Source organism: Ambystoma mexicanum, chromosome 13 (genome assembly GCF_040938575.1).
Source record: "Ambystoma mexicanum isolate Mex_15411 chromosome 13, UKY_AmexF1_1, whole genome shotgun sequence".
NCBI lineage: Eukaryota > Metazoa > Chordata > Amphibia > Caudata > Ambystomatidae > Ambystoma > Ambystoma mexicanum.
This window is the reverse complement of record NC_090938.1, coordinates 757,380,864-757,405,627: the sequence shown is the minus strand read 5'-3', so window position 1 is coordinate 757,405,627 and position 24,764 is coordinate 757,380,864. Positions and strand designations below refer to the sequence as shown.

Sequence of the window (24,764 nt, the reverse complement as noted above, 5' to 3'; positions counted from 1 at the left end):
ACGGAAGCACCTCAAAACCTTCCTCTTTGCTTCTGCTTTCTCTCTCCCTCTCCTCTGCTACAACTGGTCCACTGTCTGCGACCTCGGTCCTGGGCCCTTCCACTCTCCACCTGCACTGCCTCCCTGTCAACCCCTGCACTGGGGGACTGTCTCAGTATCCTACAGCCCCCCCCTTGACGTATAATACCCAGTTGCACTGTTCTAGCTATGAAATAATTTCCCGACCTAATATATAAAATGAATAATTTTAATAAAGATCTGATGGTGAGACTAATTTCATTTTTTATGTTTGTCAAACAGGTACATCATCCATTATTGTCTGTGTCACGAGTACCAGACACCGGCGGATGGGTTTTTCAACCGCCAGTTGCTTCTCCGCGTGAACAACGTTACCACCCTGACCATTTTATGGGACGATCGCCAAGTACAAGTATGCCCTTACGCGGTACTAACGGCTAGATGCAACATACAGACCGTTGTGGTGGCCTAGTGCCTCGTTGTTGGAACAGTCATGCGATTATCAGTGCGACCGAAGAGCTTATTTTATCGTAAACCAACACCCTGTGTACTGCACACGAACATCGCTTGCCTCAAGACAAACTATTTTGGATCGAGAGCAAATAAAAATGCAAATCGCTGAATATTCTCAAAACATTTGATGTCCAATAAATGTACTTTGCCAAATGTACAATCTTGCTGTTTGCTTTTAAACCACAGTTTCATATTCCGAATTGTGGCGCTGTATTGTGAGATGATCTAAGACCCTGTGTACAGCAAAGGAACATCGTGTGCCTCAAAACAAACTTTTTGGAACGTGAGCAAATAAAAATGCAAATCGCTGAATATTCTCAAAACATTTGATGTCAAATAAATGTACTTTACCAAATTTACAATCTTGCGGTTTAATTTAAAAGTACAGTTTCATATTCCCAATTGTGGCGCGCTGTGTTGTGTGAGCTCATCTGTGTTGATTTCCTGGTTCTGTGTGGAGTCGCGTAGAAGACGCCTGGGCGCGTTTGCCTACGCAGCACAGTCACGTCACGGATAGAGGCGGGGAATATGAATGTTTTGATCAAGTCTGTTTCAGGGGCGGGGGATTTGATTTAGTGCCGCAAAAGCAGGTGAGCCAGGGCGATGGGGGGAAATGATAGGATTATCAGAAAATGGCGGCTGATTTCGAGTGCGTTAATGGACGAAAAGTCGGGTAAGGTCCATAGGAAAGTTTTCTACGATCTACCGATTTATGCTTAAAAACACATGGCCGAACCATAGGAACAATAAAAAAAAAGTCCCGGAACTATCCTTTAAGCATCTCTTACCTCCTCACCAGGCTCACCTTCAAGCGAACAGGTTGCGCAGCACTGCTTGGCCGACTCTGGACTCCGCCCTGGAATCCCAGTCGACGCGGTAGAATTTTGTGAAGGTGTGCATCCACGTAGCAGCCCTGCAGATGTCCAGCAGGGGGCACAACAGACAGGAACGCCGTAGTTGCAGCGATCGATCTGGTCGAATGGGCTCTTGGACGGCCAGGCAACGGTCGGTTTGCCAACCGGTGACCATGGGTGATGCAGCTGGAGAGCCACCTGGAAATGGAAGCATTGGAGAGGGCCTTCCCTTGGTTCACAGGGGCAAAGTTCACAAACCGCTGTGAGGTCTTCCAAATACACTGTGCGGTCCACGTAGAACCTCAGCGCTCTAGTCACATCCAGCAAGTGCAAAGTCCTCTCAGCCGGCGACGGGAAGAAAGCGGGTAACACCAAGGACTTGTTGCGATGGCAGTCCGACGGCACCTTAGGATTCAAAGAGGGGTGCGTCCACAGCACCACCCTCATCTCGTGGAATGTCAAGTAAGGTGGTTTACAAGAGAGGGCTTGAATCTCTCCCACTCGTCGTACGGAGGTGATGGCCACAATAAATGCGGTCTTCCACGATAAAAACTTCAGCGGTGCCAAATGCATAGGCTCGAATGGGGGACCCATGAGCTTAGTCAGCACCACATTGAGCTCCCACGCCGGGACCAAAGCGTTCACCGGCAGGAACAAACGTAAAAGTTTTTTTAATGAATTCCTTGACCAGGCAGTGTGACCACAACAACGACCGCCCTGGAGTTCTGGTGTAGCGGGAGATAGCCGCCAGATGAACCTTGATGGAAGCATGGGCCAACCCTGCCTTGGCCAGCAACAGCAAATACGGCAGCACCTGCGGGGCCGTAATCCGTAGAGGGTCGAGTTTCTGTGTACGGCACCAGACGGCGAACCTCTTCCACTTATGGCAGTAGCATCTCAGCGTAGATGAAGCCCTGGCAAGCACCTCCTTGCAGTCCGCTGGGAGATCGTATCCACCAAACTCTAGTGCTGCAGGTGTCAGGCCTGCAGGTTCAGCGACACTGGGTCATGGTGCAGAATCGCGCCTCCTTCCCTGGCGAAAAGATCTGCGTCCACCGGAAGCTTGACTGAAGGGGACACCGACATGTCCAGAAGGTCCGGGTACCATATCTGCCTCGGCCACGCCGGTGCGACGAGGATCATCCTGCACCGGGACTGTCTGAGTTGACTGATGAGTCACAGAAGCAACGGGGGAAACGCATAGAGGAACAGGCCGTCCCAGGGGAAGGAGAATGCATCCCCATGCTCCCTGGCTGGGGAAAACTGCTGGTGAACCTCTGGTACTTGGAGTTTGTCGCCGTCGCAAACAGATCAATCTGGGGATTGCCCCATCGTTGAAACAGTAGGTGCACCTGATCCTGCCGAAGATCCCACTCATGGCAAGAGCGCAGCTCCCTGCTGAGTGAGTCGGCGACAGTGTTCTTGACTCCTGCCAGATGAAAGGGTACCAGGAACAGCCTCTGGGTGACGGCCAAGTGAAATAGATCCTGCACTTCCTTGGAGAGAGCTGGGTATCTGGTGCTCCCCCCTGCTTCCGAATGTAAAACATCATGGTTGTGTTGTCGTTGAAGAGTCGCTCCATCCTGCCCTTGAGGGACGGAAGGAATGATTTGAGTGGCCAAAACACGGCCCGGAGGTCCAGGACGTTTATGTGCAACGACTTCTCCTGTGGGAGCCAAAGGCCTCTTGCGTGGAGATTTCTGGTGTGCGCGGCCCATCCCTCCAGAGAAGAATCGGTCATCACAGTCTCCTGATGTGCTGGGGTCTGAAAGTCTGTGCCCGCCGCTAGATGCGCGCGGATGCCCCACCACCGAATTGCTCGTCGGAATGTCTCGTTGAGGGCGATCTTGCCTGGAAGCTTCCCGATAGCTGGATCCAACGGGCATCGAGGAACTCTCTAAACAGCCACATCCGCAGCCTGTAGCGGCCGCATCCGCAGCCTGTTAGGCAGAATCCTGTGCAGTTCCCTTAGGGAACACTACAGAAGATTAAGACTACAGGCATGAGCAATAAATCCTCTTTGATATCAGTCTGTACCACAAAGATTTAGTCGGTAGCTGTGGCTAAGCAGCCAGACTTATCTCAAGAGGGAGATGAGCAGTATTCAGGGTTTACACAATAGGGCTACAGCACTTATGGCACAAGGAAACACTGACGAAAGCTTTGTATTTAAAAGAATATATATATTTATTTTACACACTTCTAGTTCAACACATTAATCACAGTTAATAAAGCAATTTAAAATCAGTCAAGAAAAGTATACACACTCCCTAGTTAAATTGTAGACAAGTTTGACCAAGAGTGAAAACTGAGCAAAATGGCACAGTGAAAACAAAACACAAATGGCACTCCAGCAATTTCTCCCAAGGGGGGGGAGCACAAGTTATACAGAAATATCTTCTTACACACCCTAGCAACACTTCCCATAAGTTTGTGAACAAGTTTAGGCAAGGCAGTACTTTAGCATAGAGAATACTTAAATGAAAACCAAGCAAAATGGCACTTCAAAAGTTTAAAAAGAGGGAAGGAAAAGGCGGTTATAAGAACACAGTTCTAGTTGAGAAGCAATCTAGAGAAGGCAGTTGTAACAAATTTAGCCAGAGTCAATAGGCCTGTGCCAAAGTCAATGGTACAGGGCAAAGGGCCCAAGAGCAAAATGTTCTTGTAGCTGCAGTCAAGTCTTTGGTTAACAATTTTGAAAAGGTGGATGCAGAAGGTGAAAGAATGTTTAGAAGCTAGGGGCAGCCAACCCAACAGGTAGGTAAAGGATTTAAAACACCTTTAGCACTACCACGCGAAAAGGGCAGCCTGGCGGAAACACTGTACCTTAATCTGAAGAAGTGGCTCCTGCGGTGGCAGTTGTTCCACTGCACTACCCAGGGATGAAATCAGCCGCGGTGCTGCCCGACGAATAAAAGGTACGCTCCTGTAAATAGCGGTCTGGGTGGAAGGGTGCCTGGCTATCCGGTCTCCGAGTACAGGGTACTGCCGATTTGACCAAGGCAGGTCCAGGAAGACGATTGGCAAACTGGTTGGCCCCACCAGCTCAAGGGAAGAAGGCTCTTGCAGATGAAGATCTCTCGTCGTGTGGAGAAAAGTGGTGAGACGCTGCAGCAGGGTTTCACCGGTGGTTCAGTCGTTGCAGGTGTCTTTGGCTTTTCTCCTCTTTCAAAAAGGAGAGCCCTTCGTAACCTTACAGAATGGCTTCAGGAAAAGAAAATTCAATATCGATGGGGCCACCCCACATCTCTGTGCTTCGAATGGGAGGGTGTGCGCAGGCAAATCCTGAACCTCAAGGAGGCAAGCCAATTCCTAGGAACTCTGATCATGCCACCTGCTCTCAATCCCAGCCCGGCTCGCCTATATCCAAACGCTGGTCCCGTGCTGGTGGGCGGCGTGGGCCCCTGGAAGCAGCATAACCCGGACTGATTGGAGGTCCCCGCTCGTCCTTCTGTTGACTAAGGTCTTTCTTCTCTTGTTCCAGTGGCAACGTCTTGCTCTTCCAGTCCTCAGGACCCTGCTTTTATGCAAAAAGATCCCCATTCATACAGCCTAGCTGTCACTCACACAGTGGAGTGGTCATCTTGGCAGGAGACCCTCCAGCCTTTCAGGACAGAGTGCGACATGGGTTGCTGAGGCAACCCTGTCCAGGGGTCCTACTCCCCCCCGCCCCCCACACAATGGACCCACCCCAGACTCGGTGGCGCCGAAAGGAGGGCTTCTTGGCAGAAGCCCGCCAAAAGGACGAACAAAGGATCCCCGACCTGGGTTAGGAGTTTAGAGAAAGACACAAGAAAGAAGTTCTATTAAAGTTCTGGCAAATAAAACCTACTGGAGTAAAGTTATTAAAATACACCAGCGGGATGTTCGAGGTGGTCAGAAAATGTGGTAGCCTCGAACAATGGGAAAATCCCATAGGGAAATATTCACGGTCGAATATTTACGGTAGTAACCACTACCACCAGCCAGAAACTTTTGAGAGAGGGACTGTACGGTACCCTCTCGAAAATGAACACCAGGGAAAAACTATTAACCCTTCCCAGTACATCCATAGTAAGATGGGTTGTACTGGTTTAGTTCATAAAAATTGACTAGTAAAGTCAATGGTGACTTTACATGCCCTGGGAGACAGTCAGTCCCAGGGTATGGAGTCTATGTTTGGGGGTCACTATGACACCCCTGTGTCACTGCACTGAGGGTGCTGTGTAACATGTGTATAAAGATTATTCCTATGCAGGTGCGAAAAACCCCATAGACATTAAACAAAAATAGCCTAGAAAACACACATAGCAAAAATATCTAAGAGTGGGAAAAAGTCTCACTTTTAGGAGAAAAAAACAAACCCTTCAAATCCAGCAAAGCTGCTGGGGGGACTATAGGTAACGGGAATTAGCCATAAAATGATTATTCTCCCCAACACAGCCTGCACAGCCTATTGCGGTAGATGCATGACATCATGCCAAGCACAGACTTGATGGACCTCACCCTGGCAACTTCCATGACCAACCGCCGTTGTACCTTGCCCAGGATGGCTTTTATCCTGTCCTCTGACGGGGAAGCCAGGTGTGACACTGTTGAGCCTGGACCCCAGAAACCACGCGTCCTGCGATGGCACCAAGCAGGACTTCCGACAGTTTATCGAGAACTCCAGCTCTGTGAGCAGGCGGACAGTCCTCGCTCTGTGTTCGACGGCGAGTTCCCTTGACTTCGCTCGGATGAGCCAATTGTCCAGGTAGGGGTAGACGTGGACCCCCTGTAGGTGCAGCTGCGCCACCACCAGCGCCAAGCACTTGAAGACCCTTGGCGTTACTTCAACCCGAAGCAAAGGGCCTTGAATTGATAGTGTTGCCCCTGGACCACGAAGCGTAGAAACTTTCGATGCCCCTTGTGGGTGGGGGATGTGAAAATAAGCATCCCCCAGGTCCAGCAACGACGGGAAGTCCCCTTCCTCCAGCTGTTGCAGCACGTGCTGGAGGGTGACCATCCGAAAGTTCTAGGACTTTATGTATTTGTTGAGGCAGCGGAGATCCAGGATGGGCTGCCAACCACTGGTCTTTTTCCTGACTAGAAAGTATCGCGAGAACACTCCGGAGCCTCTCCGGGATGAGTTCTATTGCGCCCTTTCTCAGCATCGCTCGTACCTCTAGAAGCAGTTGTGGGATGTGGTTTTCTTGCCAGGCCATTGGTGAAACATGGGGACCACGGCATCCAGCACCCAACGGTCGGTGGAGATGGATTTCCACACAGCAACGAAATTCGCCAGCCGGCCTCCCAACAGGGTGCTAGTGTGGGGGCCCAGACAGCACGGAAGGTTCAGTCCTGCTTTGTTGTGGATGACCCACTTTGGGGGCCTTGGCGACGACGATTTCCTCCGGGTTTGCTGCGGCCCCTGTATGCTTCCTGGGCCGAGGAACGGGATGGTTGATGGTACGAAGAGAAGTTGCCACCAAATCCTTTGGAAGCACCATGGGACTTACCTACGGAGGCCCGAAAGGACGGCTGTCGCTGTTGGTGTGCCCAATGCACGAGCCGCCTCGGTGTCTGTCTTGATGGCTTGCAGAGATTCGTCCATCGTCTTGCCGAACAAGTTGTCCCCGAAGGGCATGTCCAATACCCTTTTCTGGACGTCCTGATGGAAGTTGGTGGCCTTCAGCCAACCACGCCGATGAAGGCAAACGCTGTTGCCCATCTGGCAGAAACCGGTGTCAGAGATATCCTTGGCCACCGTGATGCATGGTCCGATGCCACCTCGCCTCTTGGAGGATTTTAAGGGCCTCCACCCTCTTGTCGTCCGGAAGGAAGTCCAGGAGAGGGGCGATTTTAAATCAAAGCTCCTTGTTGTAGCAGGCCACGATGGCGAGAGCGTTGGCCGCCTTAATGATTGTTGCCGTTGACGAAATGACCCGTCGTCCCATGGCGTTGAGCTTCTTTCCCTCACCGTCCGGTGGGGAAGTAGAAGTCTATGCCGCTGAGCCTGCAGATTTCTTCCTGGCCATCGCCGAGACCACAGTGTCCGGGGATGGTTGGGATCTGAGACACTTGGGTGCAGAGTCCGGCAACCTGTACTACTTGTTGTACCGGTCCCTCTTCGCCGAGGACTGGTTCTTCATGAGGGACAGCCCCTCGTCCCAAATGTAGTCCAATAAAGGGATAGAAAGCACGGTCTTCCTCTTGGCCTCCTGGCACTGGTACAGGAAACCTTCCTTCTCCTCGGGGAGCTAGTTGAAACATCTCAGAGGCCCTAGAGATCATGGCGTGGAAAGAGCCAATCTCGTCGGGTGGCGAGGCCCTGGGCACTGGTGATGGGAGGTCCACTCCTTTGTAGTCGTCCGTATCCGTCTACGTGGTATCTGGTTCTGTATCGTCCCTCGGAGGAGGGGATGGTGGTGAAGGATGGCAAGGAGGTGGATGATGGGCTTTCCTCCTGACAGGACGTTCCCCCGACGGCCAATGTGCCGCAGGTTCTCCCGCCAGCGACAAGGGCATCCTTGTCCAGATCTCTGAACACAAGGTGTGCAGTGCCTGTAGGATGTCTGCCGACACGTCCGCTGGTGCTGGTGGAGGTTGCTGTGGTGGCTGCAACAGGAGCGGTGGCAGTGGTGTGATGTCCTCCGACTCCTCACCGCTCTGCTGCTCCTCGTCGCTCTCCACATGCTCTTCGCTGGGGTCCTTCCCATAGGACCTGGCCTCAACAAACTTCTTATCCAGTACGGCCTTCAGACCAGAAAGCTCCTCCTCTGCGGAAATGTCTGAGCCCTGCAGGACTACCGGGCCCCAAGTAGCCGCTTTAGCGATGGACTCCCAGGGAACATCCTTCTGAAAAGCAACCGAGGTTGCCTTGCCTCGCACCTGGTGTGCATGGATACCTTAAGGAGGTTTCAGCTTTTGGACTGTGAAAGATTCCGTGATACAGGCGGGAATCCATCTGGAAATGGATGCCTTAGACGCCGGCCTGCCCTGAGGTTTACCGAAGGTCACAAACAGTTGGGAAGAGCTCCGAAGCTCGGAAGTCCTGTCCAGGTAGAACTTAAGAGCTCTTCGGACTTCCAGGCAGTGTAGAACCCTTTCCGCCTCCGAGGCAGGGTTCGGAAAAAAGACCGGAAGGGAAATCGACTGATTCAGATGGAAGTCGGTCACTACATTTGGTAGGAAAGCTGGGTTCGTCCGAAGGACTACCTTGTCCTTGTGAAAGACCAAGAAAGGATGCTCCACCAACAATGCCTGGAGCTCACTCCCTCTCCTCGCCGACGTAACGGCTACCAGAAAGGACACTTTCGAGGACACGTACTTGAGGTCAACCGTAGCCATTGGCTCAAAGGGTTTATGGCACAGCGCCGTCAGGACTACATTTAGGTCCCAAGGCAAGTGCAGACTACGAACCGGAGGGTAGATGCGTGTCGAGCCAGCAAAATGTCTCTTCACCACCGGGTTAGTTAAAGAATAAGAACACCGGTCTGTAGAGAGGTAAGGGGAAATCGCCGAGAGAATTCCTGCAAGACAGAACATGAACCCCTGATTCTGCTAGAGAGGATATGAAGGACAGCACCGTGTCAATCGTTGCCACCCTCGGGTCCAATTCTTTCTCCAAACACCAATGACAGAACCTGAGCCATTTACTCTTGTATTGGGATCTGGTCGAGGGTTTCCTGGCTAACTGGATAATGCGCATGCTATCCGCAGACAAACCCAAACGCTCTAGTGACGTGAACTCAGGCAGCATGCCGCCAAGTTGAGCGATTGTGGGGAGGGGTGCCACATCTGCTGTTCCCCCTGGTGAAGAAGATCGGGAGTTACTGGTAACCTGATCGGCGGACACACAGACAGGTGTTGAAGTTCTGAGAACCAAAACCTGGCCGGCCACCAGGGAGCTATCAGTAGAAGAGAACAGTTGACAGAGCTCTTCAACTTCCAAATTGCTCGATGAACTAGGGGAAGAGGGGGGAAGGCGTAAGTTCATGTTGTGCCATGGGATCTCGAGTGCGTCCCCCAGAGAGGAGGCTCCCAGCCCCCCTCTGGAGGCGTACTGAGGAAGCTTCTTGTTTACCGCCGTGGCGAAGAAGTCCACCTCCGGTGTGCCCCAACGCGAGAAAATCCATGAGAGGATCTCCGCCTTCAACTCCCACTCGTAGCTGACCACTGTCCGCCAGCTGAGGGCATCCGCAGTGACATTCAGCTAGCCCGGGATGTGCACTACAAGCAGCCAGACCCATGAAGCACGGCCCACTCCCAAATCTGGATGGACAGGTCCACGAGAGGGGGAGACTTCGTTCCCCCTTGCTTGTTTATGTAATACATTGATACCACATTGTCCGTTCTTATGCGGACCACCTTGTTGACAATGAGAGGTCTGAACGCCTTGAGCGCCAGTAAAATCGCCAGAAGCTCCAAATGATTTATGTGCAGGAGCTTGTCCTTAGGTGACCCGAGGTCCGAGACCTGAAGATGTAACGTCGCACCCCACCCCAAAGGGAGGAGTCTGTCGTGATAGTCACCCTGGGGACTGGGTCCTGGAACCCCGCACCCACTGACAGGTTGCTGAGAGATGACCACCAGTCCAGGTCCACTCTCATGGAATCCAGAATCATTATCCGCTTGGAATCCGGGTCCACAGCCTGACGCCAGGAAGTCCGAAGAGCCATCTGGGTCCGTCTCATTTTGAGACGAGCAAGAGGAAGAGTCAGTACACACGAGGCCATGAGGCCCAGAAGTCTCTGGAACCACCAGGCTGACATGCTCTCCGACTGCGCAAACATCTGACACGTGGCCAACAGATCTGCCATTCTGTCCCCGGTCAGATACACTCGGCAGTCGATCGTGTTCCAACGAAAACCCAGGAATGTCAGGTCCTGTGAGACCGTCATGGAGGATTTCTGCCAGTTCACCGACAGCCCAAGATGGAACAGGAGCTGAAGGAGAGACTGGAGGTTGTCGGCTGCTGCCAACGGACAAGGGCTGCGTAGGAGCCAGTCGTCCAAATAGGAATACACATGGAAACCCTGGAGCCGAAGATAGGCCGCAATCACCAACATCATCTTTGTGAAGACACGCGGTGCCGAACTGAGGCCAAAAGGAAGCACTCGAAACTGCTCCTCTCCCAAAGAGAAGCAGAGGTATCTCCTGTGTGGATTCCAAATCAGGATATGCATGTACGCATCCTGAAGATCCAACATGTTGTGCCAATCACCCATCTGCAAAGAGGAGTGAATCTGGCCGGGTGTGATCTTGAATTTCTCTTGCGGTAAGAAAAGATTGAACTGGGAAAGGTCTAGGATGGTGTGCAGGCCCGCCTGGTTGGGTTCCACAGCTCTGAGGTGCAGAAGTTTCTGAACCTCGGCCTTGAGGGAGGGTGAGCTCGACAACTGAAAAGGAGGGTTGAGGGGGAGGGTTGAGGGGTGGGTTAGGGGGTAAAGGTAAGCGGAAGCCCGCTCGAGCAATTGACAAGACCCATCTGTCTTCTGTGATGGCCTGCCACGCAACCCAATGAGACGCAATGCGTCCTCCCACCAGGGTCTCGTGCGAGCGCAGAAAACCCTCATTTGGCAAGCTTATCGCTGGCAGTGCCACCTGCACCTGATGAGGAGGCTGAGGAGCGGGAGAAATACTGCATACGCTCTTGTCTACGGCGGTTATTCGCCACTGGAGTATCCACTCTGCGAGATTTGCGGTCGAGGAAGCCCCTAAAACCAGAGTAAGGTCGACCTTGCGACAACAGCCTTTGAGACTTGAAGGGAGCTTTAACCAGAACAGACAATGATTTAGCCGTCTGAGTGCTATCTTTGGTTTTAGTGAGTTCTACATCAGTAGAAGAGTGAAAAAGCTCCTTACCATCAAATGGAAGGTCCAGAACTTTGTCTTGCACCTCCTTTGAGAACTTAGTGGCATGCAGCCACGCTTGCCGCGAGGTATCAACCCCAAGCATCAGACCCCGAGCCGAGGTGTCTACGTGATGAGCCGCAGCCTCCAGGAGATCCTGGGCCAAGACCCTGGCATCGGAAAGGTCTCCTCTGAAATCCTCCAACTTCTCGACCGGAATGTGCTCCTCAAACTCCAACAGCCCTCTACACATCCGCATGTTAGCTCCCGCCAAAATCAATTCTGCATTGGCCTGCCTGAGCTGTAAGGCCGAATTGGCAAAGATTTTCCTCCCTAGGGAGTCCAGGAGCTTGTCCTCCTTTCCCAAGACCTGAGTAGCCTTCGCGGAGGAGGATGCTGCAGGCCTAGATTGCAACGTAGCCGCAGCCACCACTGTGGAGGAGGGAGGCGGACAAGACGACAAGGCCACTATTTCCTCAGAATGCAGCCTGTACCTTGCGTCAATCTTTTTATTGACAAAAAGTCCAGAGTGTGGCTTTTCCCAAACACTTTGGACCTCGGCCAGAACGTCCTTCTGCAAGAACAGGCCGGTACGCTCCAAAGGAGACAAGGTGAATGCTCCAGAAAGCACGCCCTTATGCGGAGCTGCCTTGGGCACCGGAACATCTAAGAAACTCATCATGTCCAGCACCCGGTCATGGAAAGCTCTGATAGAGTGGGGAAGGTCCTCGTTGTCCTGATCGCCTTGAGGGTCATCTGACAGGTCAGGATCCTGCTGAGCCATGTCAGGCACTGCCTTGTCCACTGGGGACAATGGTGGCACAGGCGGAAGCGCAGGGGGAGGCACCACGGGCAAGGGAGGCGGCGGCGGGACCACCGTCGGAACGGGTGGACATATCTCCTTCAAAAGCCCTTTGAAATATTCCCTCATGGGGTCAGTGCGCATAAGCGCTTGACATTTACCGAAAAAAGCATCCTCAGGAGATTGTTTCGGAAACCTGAGGAGGCCTCTCATGAGGTGGACAAATCCAGGGACGTAACAGAGAAGGTGCCACACCGGCCCCTCCACCGACGAATCCACATAAATCAAGGGAGCCGCCCCCACGGGCAACGAAACATTGTGCGGAAGAGGCATCCGGGCATTCCAATCATAAACCAGCCGGGAAGGATGCGCACAAGGGCCCTTCGGTTCACCCGAAGGACCGAACCCTACACCAGGGGCCGATGGCGTAGTTGTAAGGGGGTAGTACCTAAAATGGCCGCCGTGGTTGTGGCGGGAACGACCGCCATTTTGTCCTCATCTGAGGGGAACTGCGGCACATCAGGAAGTGAGGCAGGGGTCCCCGTCGATGGGTCAGAGGTCTTAATTTTAGCCTTAACGTAAGGAACCTCGGCAGAGCCGGTACTATGAGGCCTGGAATATTTCTGCGACATACCAACCGCCAACTGAGCCTTCGAAGGAAGGGCCTCGGCACTGCCGGTATCGGCACGGGCCCCGCGCAGGAAAGAGGGACACTTTTTTGAAAAAAATGTGGATGCTTTTTATAAAGTGCTCTGGTCCCGTCCCACAGGACGGAGAGATGTCCCATAAGTATGGAGGGAAGGGGACGGGACGTAGAAGTATAATAGGTAATGTCTCTAAGGGTAGCCTGTTGCAAAGGCTGGAATGGTTGTCCCATGAGTTTTGCTAGCACTACATTTAGATCCCAACCAGGCGGGGGGTTAGAGACTGGAGGATGTATTCTTTTCACTCCCTCCATGAAAGCTTTGATGACTGGCACTTTCCACCATGAGATCTTACTCTGAGAGGTGGTTTATGCTGATAAAGCTGCTAGGTGGACTTTAAAGACCAACCTTGAATCTAACAGGTAGACCATGTAAGTAAGAATGTGTGATGGAATATACTCAATGGGATTAATCTGTTTAGATTGGCATCAAAAGACAAATCTCTTTAACTTGTGGAAATAGTGCCTGGTGTTTGGTTTCCTTGCTTCTTTTAGGGTGCCCATACACTGTTGTAGAAGATTAAGGTGTCTGAACTATGACTTCAGGAGCAATGCTGCCAACTTCAAAGAGTGAGGGTTGTGGATGTATCGTTGTCCCCCCGTGTTGAGTCAACAGGTTGACCTGGTACAGGAGCTTGACGGATCGCACATTGCTAGCATGCGCAGATGTGGACCCATGGTTGTCTCCCCCAAATAGGAGCAACCAGGAGGAGTGTCAACTGTTCCCTGTGTATTTTGTTCACTATCCTGCTGATTGAGTCAGGGGTGGTGGGAGGGGGGGGGGGGGGGGTATGAATAAGCAAATATCCCTGACCAGTTCATCCATAGGGCGTTCCCCTTGGAGAATGGCTGGGGGAACCTGGATGTAAAGTCTGGGCATTGCTTGTTTTCTCTTGTAGCGAACAAGTCTAGAGAGGGGTATCCCCAAAGAGAGAAGATGTGGTCTACAACGTCTGTGTGTAGTTTCCACTCGTGCTCTTCTGGTAGAGGGTCTCTGCTGAGAGAGTCCGCTAGTGTGTTCAGTATCCCTGGAACATGTTGGGAGGACAGGGACATCCCTCGTCTGAGTGCCCACTTCCATATTTTCTGTGCCAGCTTGGAGAGATTTGGAGAGTGTGTACCTCCCTGTTTGTTGAGATAGAACATTGCGGTGGTGCTGTGCGTTAGGACTTGTATCGACAGGTTTGCTAAGTGTTTTCCGAAGGCTTGTAGGGCCTTGAGGACTGCCAATAACTCCAGAACGTTCATGTGTTTCTGTGCAGTCACTTGTGACCACAGGCTGTGTGGTGAAGGTAGTGGGCCCCCCACCCGGAAAGGGACAAGTCCGTTGTGACGACCGCTTGTGCTTACGGTTCGTGGAAGGGTTTTCCCTCGAGTAGATTTTCCCTTGACCATTAGCTTGAGTTCTGAACCAGTGTTGGCGAAACAACCACTAGATCGTCCCACTGACCACTTGCCTGAGACCATTGTTTCACCAACCATTCCTGCATTGGTCGTAGGCGTGCGTGGGCGACTAAGTAAATGCATGATGCCATCATACCTAGCATGCGCATTGCTTTGCGTACGCTTTTCCGGAGACCGGCTTGATACTGGGGCATTTGCCGAAGCACATTTTGCACTCTTTCCATGGATGGGTAGGCTAAGCCTGTCTTTGTATCCAATACAGCTCCTAGGAACTGTTGACGTGTTCGGTATCAGACTTGAGTTTTTCTCATTTATTGAGAAGCCCAATTGGAAGAGAAGGTCTATTGTCCTTTGTGTGTTTCGCTTTCAAAGATGGTAGTTTTCTCCAGTGATCAGCCAGTCGCCCAGGTAAGGGTACACTGGGATAGACTCCCAGCGTAGGTGCACTGCCACAACCGCGAGTACTTTGGTGAACACCCTTGGAGCAGATGCTATACCGAAGGGCAGCACCTTGAACTGATACTGTTGGTCTGCTATTTTTGAATCGCAAGAATCTTCTGTGCGCTGGGAACATTGAGATATGAAAATAAGCATCTTTCATGTTCAATGTTGCCATTTAATCCCCCCTTTTTAACAGAGGGATTCCTTCTTGTAGCGTTGCCATGCGAAATTTTTGTGGTTTTACAAATTTGTTTGCAGGGCGCAGGTCTAGTACCGGCCGCATGGTCAAGATTTTTTTTTGGAACAAGGAAGTACGCTGAACAAGACATGTATTACTTACCATAAAAGCATTTCTGATGGTTACATCTGCTTAGATTCACATGCTGTGCATATAGTCCGACATCCAGTGGTCACTGCAGAGTATTGCATCTTGTTTTTTGAAAGTCAAAAGGGGACGTTGACATAGGCATGTCTGTAACACTATCCTGTTCCTTCCGTCTATGTTCCTTCCATCCAAGCGGGGGAGGAAGGGTGGCCGCATGTGAATCTAAGCAGATACAACCATCAGAAATGCTTTTACGGTAAGTAAATCTTTTAATCTGCTTAGAATCACGTGCTGTGCATAGACTAGCGAGCAGTACCCGGAGTTGGAGGTGGGTTGTGAGAAGGAACAGTAGAGAAAAGGTGTCTTAGTACCGCTTGTCCCAACTGGGAATCGGATCTAGAATGAGCATCTAGACAATCGTGTTTTGTAAAGGTGTGTACAGAACTCCAGGTTGCCGCTTTGCAAATGGACTTGAGGGGAACATTTGCAATGAATGCTATGGATGCCCGAGTGCCCCGAGTAGAGTGAGCTCTAGGCTTCAAGGGCAGTTCTCTCTTAGCAAAAGAGAAACAGAGTGATGCACTGGACAATCCATCTAGAGATAGTGGATTTGGAAACTGCATCTCCTTCTCTTCCTGCTGCCACTGAGACAAAGAACTGATTAGTCTTTCTTAGTGGACGAGTTCTTTCCATATCAAACATGATCGCCCTGCGCACTTCAGGTGAGTGCAGGATCTTCTCTCCCAAGTTTGAAGGGTTTTGAAAGAACGTTGGTAGTTCTATAGATTGGTTGACATGAAATACATTTTGGTGCACACCTAGGGTGTGTGCAATGAACCACCTTATCTTTGTGAACTGTTACAAAGGGGTCCAAGATAGAGAGCGCTTGTAGTTCACTCACTCTCCTGATGTAGGTGATAGCTATTAAGAAAGCAGTCTTAAGAGTGAGGTCTTCAAGGCTTGCTCTATGCATGGGCTCAAAGGGGTGGGGAGGGGGGCCCCACGACGTTCAGGTCCCATCCGGGAGCTGGGTTAGATATAGGAGGGTGAATTCTTTTCACTCCCTCCATAAAGGCTTTAATAACTGGAACTTTCCACCATGACACCTTATGTTGTGATGTAGTGTAGGCGTAGAGTTCGGCTAGGGGAACTTTAATGGAATTAAAGACTAGACCCGAGTCCAGTAAGTGAGTCAGGAATAAGATGAGTGGGAGAGCAGTCAACAGGGTTGATGCTCTTTGAGTTACACCAGATGACAAACCGTTTCCACTTACTGGAGTAGCATTAACGAGTGTTCTGTTTCCTTGCCACCCTGAGAATGCCCATGCATCTCTGAGGGAGCTGCAAATGTCCAAATTCTATGACATCAGGAGCCAGGCTGCTCAGTTCAGGGTCTGCAGGCCCTTGTCCTGCGACAACGTTGTACGGGCATGGTAGTTTAACCGGAGGAGATAGTGACATCTCCATCAGATGAGCGATCCAGGGTTGGCAGGCCCACCAGTATCATTGTAACTGGTTCCTGGTGCATCTTGTGCACTATTTGGTTGAGAGGAGGAGTCGGGGGGAGGGGGGGCGCTGGGGGTGGTGGGAGATTGGGGGAGGAAAGCAGAGAAATTTCCTTGACCATGTTATCCAGAGTCCATTTCCCTTGGAGCGGTTCTGAGGGTACCTGGAGGCGTAATCTTGGCATTGGGCGTTCTCCAGAGTTGCGAACAAGTCGATCTCTGGGAAGCCCCAGTCTGCGGAAACATTGGAGACGATGTCGCAGTGTAAGCGCCATCCGTACTCTGCGGGTCGAGGGAAGTCTCTGCTGAGTCTGTCTGCCAGAAGTTTGAGTTCCCCTGGTACATGTTGTGCTAGCAGGAACATGTTCTATTTGGGAGCCCACTACCAGATGTTCTGGGACAGCTTTGACAGTCCTGGAGAGTGAGTGCCCCCCTGCTTGTTAAGGTAGTAAACGGCCGTGGTGCTGTCCATGAGGATCAGCACGGTCTTTCCTTGCAGATGTTTCTGGAAGGCCTTTAGTGCTTTGAACACCGCCAACTATTCCAGTAGGTTTATATGGTTGGACGCCACACTTGAAGTCCAAACTCTGTGCGCAGTCTGATGGGACAGGTGAGGCGCCCCCCCATCCTGTGAGGGATGCGTCTGTGGTTAGAGTGGCTTCCACTGCAGGGGTGGTGAAGGACTTTCCTTTCACAAGGTTCTCCCTCGACCACCACCGCAGCGAGAGAACCAGGGCTTGTGAGACAACTACTAGATCGTCCCATTGTCCGCTGGCCTGACACCACTGGCTGTTGAGCCACTCTTGCATTGGGCGCAGGCATGCGTGAGGAACCAAGTAAATGCATGACGCCATCATTCCTAGCAACCGCATGGCTTTGCGTACCGTCACCTCTCGACCGGCTACATATTGAGGGACCGGAAACAGCATGTTTTGGACCCTCTCGGAGGGGAAGACGAGGCCGTCCCTTGTTTGAATTAGAGCCCCTAGGAATTGTTTGATTTGGCTGGGGTCTAGACCGGACTTCTTTTCGTTGATGGAGAAGCCCAGGTGGACAGGAGGTCTATAGTCTTTTGGGTATTTGAGAGGCATGTTTCATAAGAATCCCCTGTTATGAGCCAGTCGTCGAGGTAAGGATAAACCGAAATGGACAACCTGCGCAGATGTGCCGCTGCCACTGCCAGTACCTTCGTGAATACCCTTGGCGCTGAGGCTAAGCTGAAGCGTAGCACTTTGAACTGATAGTGTTTGCCTTCTATCATGAACCCAAGGTATTTCCTGTGCGCTGGCAACATTGAAATATGAAAGTATGCATCTTTCATGTCCAGTGTTGCCATGTAATCCTCCTGTGTGAGCAGGTGGGATTACCTCCTGCAAAGTCACCATACGAAATTTTTCAGGTTTTACAAATTTGTTCGCTGGGCGTAGATCTAATACAAGGTGCATGGTTAGATCCTTTTTGGGTACAAAAGTACACTGAATAAATACCCTCCTTTACCTGTGACAGAGGCACAACCTCCATGGCTTCTTTTTGCAGCAGCGATTCCACTTCCTGAATGATGAGGTTTTCTGATGTGTGACGTCTTCCCTTGGGAGGTCTGAATGTCGGGGAGCGGCTGAACTCGATACAGTAACCGTGTGCTATAGTTGATAGTACCCAACGGTCCGTGGTAATCCCCTCCCATGGCTGGAGAAAGGATGTTAACCGGCCCCCGACCAGGGATACATGGGAGGGTACCTGAATTTAGTGACGGTCGCCGGGGAGCCTCTAGGAGCAGGGACCTGACCCCTTCCTTTGCCACGACATTGGCTTCTCTGAGCATACAGCATGTTGTAACCACTGGTTACTTGAGGGGAGGACCAGTTGCTGGCTGAGGTATACTGTTGCTGAGGTTGTTGGCCACGAAAAAAGCGCCTATTGCGATATCCGCGCTTATTGGGGGGGTCTCGTGATTTGGTCCAGGGTTTTTAAGGTATCATGCTTCTTTTTTGCTGTTTCCAGTGCATCATCAACCACCTTTCCAAACAAGTTGGAGTCCTCCAGGGGTTTGTTAATGAGGGACGCCTGTCTCTCTGGCTTGAAACCTTAGTTTCTAAGTCATGCATGCCTTTTAAGGAGTACGCCCTGGACTAAGGAGCAGCCAGCCATTTCCGCAGCATCTAAAGTATTTTTAACGATGCTCTGGTTCACTTGAGTGCCTTCTGAAACGGTGGCCAAGAGACAGGTGCAAAGAGGTTCAGATACATCCTGTAGGCCTTCTCGCAACAGGCCCAATTGGGCACCAGCGTAACTAGCAATCAGGGGGTGCTTCACTGGTGGACAGAGGAACACCCGCCCTTTTCCTTGTGGTGGTCACCACCAGAGAATCTGGGATGGAATGACCCCTAATATATAAAGGATCTGAGGGCGAGGGGCTAAAAAGCTTCTCAATCCGTGGGTTAACAACCCTGACTAGGGCTGGTCTAGACAGAGGGAATGAGGTGCCTCTTGGAGGAGAGGAATGGCCTGGCTAGCCGGTGGCTTTTCTTTGATGATTTTCTCAACAACATCAACCTCGGGGGCAGTCCCCCCCCTTATCGATCTGAAAATGTGCAGCTGCCTTGCATAGCATAGCATAGCATTAAACGTGGGCTGATCGCCCACAGGCGAAGGATCTCTGACGGGAGTAGTCTGTGGAGAGGCCAGATCTAAAGCATCAGGGTCAGTTGACGCCCCCGTGGACTGCCATGGCTGTGGCTCACACATGTTGGGGCCTTCTTCAAAGCCCCCTACAGGATCTTGTAAATCCTCAGTAACTATGAATTCACCATCTTCCTGAGTGTGAACATGAGGGTCCTCTTCAGTGAGATCATGTGTATAGTTCTTCCTCCTGGGGGTCAAAAAGTCTTGGAACTTTGGCTAGAGGGTCTTGAGGGATTACATACATTGGCCTTTTAGGTGTGGTGTGCTCAGAAATGGACACAAACCTATCCAGCCTGTTCATACAGGTCTCAAATCTCTTCCTGGTCCAGTGGGAAGACCCAGAACGGTCTAGTGGCGGAAAGGCTTGCTCCTCCACCTCCAGGCATCGTGATCTCTCCCACAAAGTGGAGGAAATCCCCCCCCCCCAACCCCCATCGCCTCCGAGAAGCCTTCCCGTGGGCCAGACGGTGGAGTAGTACCTCTGGGTCTCTCCTTCGACCTAAGGGAGGGTTCCGGCATTCCCGTTGCACCGTCGCTAGGTCTCGGCGTCTCCTTGACCTTCTCAGAAGACTTTGGTGACTCCTTCACCAGCCGTTTGAGTCTCTTCGAAGACGATCCTTGCGATGCTCTCAGCGACCATCCTCCCCATCCAGGGGATGATCGCGAGTAGTAGTTTTCGGCAGAGCCGGAACCTTGCCGTCGACGGACGCCTTCGTGCGATGCGTCTTGACGGATGATATTTTAGGGCTTCTGCCCTTTGTATTGTACGGCACAGTCACTAGGCACGAATGCGGCTGCGGGGAGGGCTGCAGACCATTACTCGAAGAGTGGCTGGGGTTGTGTGTTTTGTGATGTGTTTTTATCCGTCAGCGTCGCTGGGGTGTACATCCCCCAAAGCAGGGCCAGAGCCGTGCCTGTCGGGGCTGAGGAAAGACGCCACGGAGCGAGGGCACTCTGTTACAGAGGTAGTCTCATCACGCTCACCCTCGTCACACTCAGCGGCAGCGGGCGAGGAATCAGCCTTCGACATCCCGTAGGCTGCCCACCTTTTAACCCTGCGTTCCTTCAGAGTTTTTGGGTGAAGGAGCTTGCAGGACACGCAACCAGCTTTGTCGTGTTCGAGGGGTAAGCAGCGGATACACCACTTGTGCATGTCCTTCCACAGAAATCTGCCTTTACAAACTGGGCAAAAGTTAAACGAGTCCTCTTCATAGCTGAGGACTTAACTAGTGATAACGACCCGGAAGGAAAGTGGGAAGAAAGGAAAAGGCATTCTAGTATGAGACAGAAATGTCCACCCTACCCCACTCGCCCTACTTTGTAGGCCGGCGAGGCCAGGCCACGTGGTCGGCAGCGCCGATAGGAACACCGTCCGTCAAAAACCACCACGCATCGAAGATCTGGTCTCGGCAGAGATGTGGAATGGCCATGGAACGAGGGCTGGAGGTGATTTAAGTTAACAATAATTAACAAAATCGACCACGGGTCGAGCAATGGCAATGTCTCTGACGAGCACCGCTTAAGGCGACCAGTATTCTGAGGGACCTCGACGCGTGAGGGATTTTGGGTACACTACACGTCACTATAGGGAAAGTGTTAGACACTTCTATGTCGACGTCCCCTTTCGACTTTCGAAAAACAAGATGCAATACTCCGCAGTGACCACTGGGTGTCGGACTATATGCACAGCATGTGATTCTAAGCAGATTAACAAACATCAGAAATACCCTTGTTTACCTCTTTGCGTGGCACAACCTCTATTGCGTCCTTGAGGAGTAGAGCTTTCACCTCTTCTAGCAGGATGAGTTCTTCCTGCGATTGTTTCTTTTGGCGTGGGGGGCGGTTTGAAGGTTTTCCTTGAAGTTCTATACAGTAACTCCCATTCACCGTTGATAACACCCATTTGTCTGATGTTATACCCTCCCATGCGTGGGTGTAAAACTATATTCGTCCCCCGACTGGGGTGGCATGGGAGGGGATCCGTAGCGGGTCGTCATTGCTTAGAGGGTGTCCCTCCACCTCTGGTGGGGGAACCTCTCCCTCTTCCGCAGGCCCTGCGCTGACCCCTGGGGTAACCCTGGGTGGCTTGTTGATTTGTATTCCAAGAGGAACCTTGGTTTTGGTTGCAGCCTGTTCCTCTTTGCGCGCTTTGCCCCCAAAAGCGACGAAAATTACTACCACCTCTTTGTGGTTGTCTATTAGTTGACCAAGTGATTTGAGGCTCTGATATTCGTCTTTGGCAGACTTGAGGGAGTCTTCCACTGCCTTCCCAAATAATACGTTTTGCTCCACTGGCATATTCAGTAGGGTAGCTTGAGTCAAGTTTAAACCCTGATTGTCTAAGCCATGCATGTCGTTTTAAAATGGTGGCTTCTGCAAGAACGCGTCCATCATCGTCAGCTGCGTCGAAGTTATTCTTTAAGAGGACGCCTGGTGTAGCTCTGCGTTCGGCAGCCAGAAGGGAGAGTTTTTTTTCAATTTTAATTTGACTTAGTTGATACACAACTTCAAATATATACAAAAATATATACAATTATACAAAAGCAGCAAAAGCAGCAAAAAGAAGAGAATAATAAACCAGGGGTACAAGAGATAAACATATTATGCACAAACAATGAATAAAAACAAAATGCTTTACATTTCTTATACCTTGCAGATGATTTGAATACAATATCAAAAGAAAAAAAAAAGAAAAATAGTAAGGGATAAAATGACCAAACAAAACGCATCTCATGAACCACCAATGGGAACCCATACAAAATTAATTTGAGGCAGCTACAACAGGCAAAACCATCTTAAGTATTGGACAATAGCAATCTGTACTTTTTCTCTTGAGGTAAAAAACAATTTGCCATTTGTAGTCACTTAAAGTGCATGTGTGAAAGGTGATAATGTTCTGAAAGTATCTTTCTCTCACCAACATTAAAGACGGACAATCCACTAGCAGATGTTTTTTTGCTGTACATCAATGCAATATCTGCAATAGTTCTGTTCCTGCGGGATCAGTTTCTGTCTAGATAATACATCTCTCGTACCCCATAGATTAAATCTAAACCATTGGAATTCGGATCGTATAGCTGGGGATGGACATTTCAGCAGGTACTGAGCAATGATACCGTAAGGCTTGAGACCAAACACCCAAACGTTGAAATCTTTATAGAGCGAGCACTTCGCTAAAGTCCCCGCCCAATCGGCGCGATAGAATTTTACTTTAGCACGGTCAGGGTTCTGAAGTAACAGCTCTATTGTTATATTTGCCTCACTCATATTGCTAAATACACACTTCCGCCAATTCCTTGGGTATGTATTACATGATTTTAGCAAGGCCGAGGCTAAGACCTCTAGAATTGTCCCACTCTTCCGTAGCACGGCACACTGTCTCCACCTTGCCTGTGCATACAAAGACACCAGCCCCAACTCATATCGCACCATAGCGATCGGGGTCGCTTTAGGTAAGCCTAAGATAGCCTTCCGATACTTGGCCTCTAAGGCCTCCCAAGGTGAACCTTTGTCTAACACCATACTCTCCACACCATACAATACAATCGGGACGACTCATTTTGTAAAAATCTACTGCATGTTTCAGGGAGAATTTACCAATTTTTTTTATGAGGATTCTGGACTGTGAGGTCAATTGGAGTAACTTACTCTGTACCATTGTTACTATGTCGCTCTGATTGCCTGTTTGAGATTTCTATCCCCAAATATTTGTATTCCGCCACCTTTTCCAACTTGATGTCTTGTATCGACCATGTGTGTGTAAGGGGGGGCCTCCTTTTACTTCCCCACTTGGGGGGACAGGCAATTACTTGTGATTTACTTACATTAATTACCTATCTATTTTCGCGGGTGTATTCCCCAAGCCTTACAACCGCTGTAAACCTTGTGGGGTCTGGGACAAGGGGACGAGGTCGTCTGCATACAATAAGTGTGGGATCTGCTGGGCCCCAAGCCTTGGCGGATCGCCATTACAATGCAAACATTTATTTCCAAGATCTAAAATGAAAAAGTTAAACAAGAATGCAGCTAACGCACAGCCCTGTTTCAAGCCACGTGATGTTTCAATTTCTGGAGACAGCTTCCCATCCAAGCTCATACGAACCCGCATTGATGTATTAGAGTGGAACAAGATGATCAGGGACAGTAGGGATATCGGGCACTCATACGCTTTCAATTTGTTAAACAGCAGAACGCGATCCACAGAATCAAATGCTGCCTTGAAATCTATAAAGCCCATATATAGAGGTTGAGACCTCTAGCTGCTGTGCCTGGAGGAGATTGAGTAACATTATGTTAGGAATTGTTCCTAGACCCTTTACAAAGCCGGATTGTAATGATCAACCAGTTTTTTTGATGAAACCCAAGCTTGCAGTTCCTTCTGAATTAGCCGACAATATAATTTTCCTGGGACATCGAGCAGCGAGATTGGCCTATAGCTGCTCGGTTCCAGTCTATCGCCTTTTTTATAAATGGGGATAGTTATTGCTTGTGTCCACGAGCTTGGGAGACACAGCAATGCATTTATGGTCTTGAAGATTTTATAAATGACTGTCGCCCATGTTTTAGGGAATTTTTTTAACTCGAAGTTTGACAGACCGTCAGGACCACAAGCTTTTGAGTTAGAGGCAGTAACAATCAGATATATAATAACTAAATCAAATGCTAGATGAAAGGGTGCCAAGGGCCTGGTGACTTCGCTAATGATCGTAGGGGAGGGGCAGGCATAAAGAAGGGAGAAGTAATCAATCCATTTCTGGGTAGACACTCCATTCACCTGTAAGCTTATCTGGGGAACCTGTGGTTGCATGATTTATGGTTGACCACATTTTCGCTATGTCCTTACTTGCCAAGGTTTTCAGCATGCTGGCCCCATCCTCCTGGTACAGGATCGCTCGATATCTTCTGCCCCAATTTCTTTACCTTGTTTTCGCTCTCATAATCAGCATTTTCCTGATTAGGAGAGGTGCATTACGGGCTACTCTTAATTCATAATGGAGTCTTGATTTCATTTTTTTAAAAACATTTTTATCAAAGACATGAAGATGTAGCGATGATTGCTTCGATGCCTTGTTTTCGGGGCATTTGTATTAAATCTGGATGTTCCTTCAACCCGTTTCTAAGCAATTAAGCAATACGGTGTAGTCATGGTGGCCTTTCTCTAACTAACAATCAAGGGTAGTTGCATCATTCTCTGACCATCCTAGTTTTTTCCCCCCTGCATAGACTGTACAGACTGAGCCCTTGTATTCATCTACTTTTGAGCCCTTTAGCAGATCCCATCTCCATTGGGTTTCCAGTTTATTATGGTCGCTCGCCTCTGTTTTTGACACACAAACGTTCATTACCGCAGGCCAGAGATCCATGCTTACATAGATATAATCAATAACAGATTTACTGTCTCCTTTTTGCCATGTCGGGGCCGGAGGTATATCAGATGGGAAGGCACCATTAAGGAGTATCAAACTTCTGTCCTTAAAGAGGGAGTCCCATCTTTTGCTTCTGTTTTTATTTTTGCTACCCGCCATACTCAAACAGTTTAGATTTAAATCGCCCGCCACTATAATTCCCCTTATCTTTGGATCCAACACCACGAGATCTATAATATTATTTAGATCTTTAAAAAAGGCATCATCCGACATGGCGATGGGGTTCCAGTAAATATTCACAAGAGCATAAACCTCTATCCCAGCCGTTAATTTTGCCA

At 50.2% G+C, this 24,764-nt stretch overlaps 1 protein-coding gene across 8 annotated transcripts in view; it reads right to left on the bottom strand.

The window, feature by feature from the left end:
* PRRC2A (proline rich coiled-coil 2A) overlaps positions 1-24,764 on the bottom strand; it is a 2,343,739-nt gene that overhangs the window by 877,093 nt on the left and 1,441,882 nt on the right. The window lies entirely within an intron of this gene.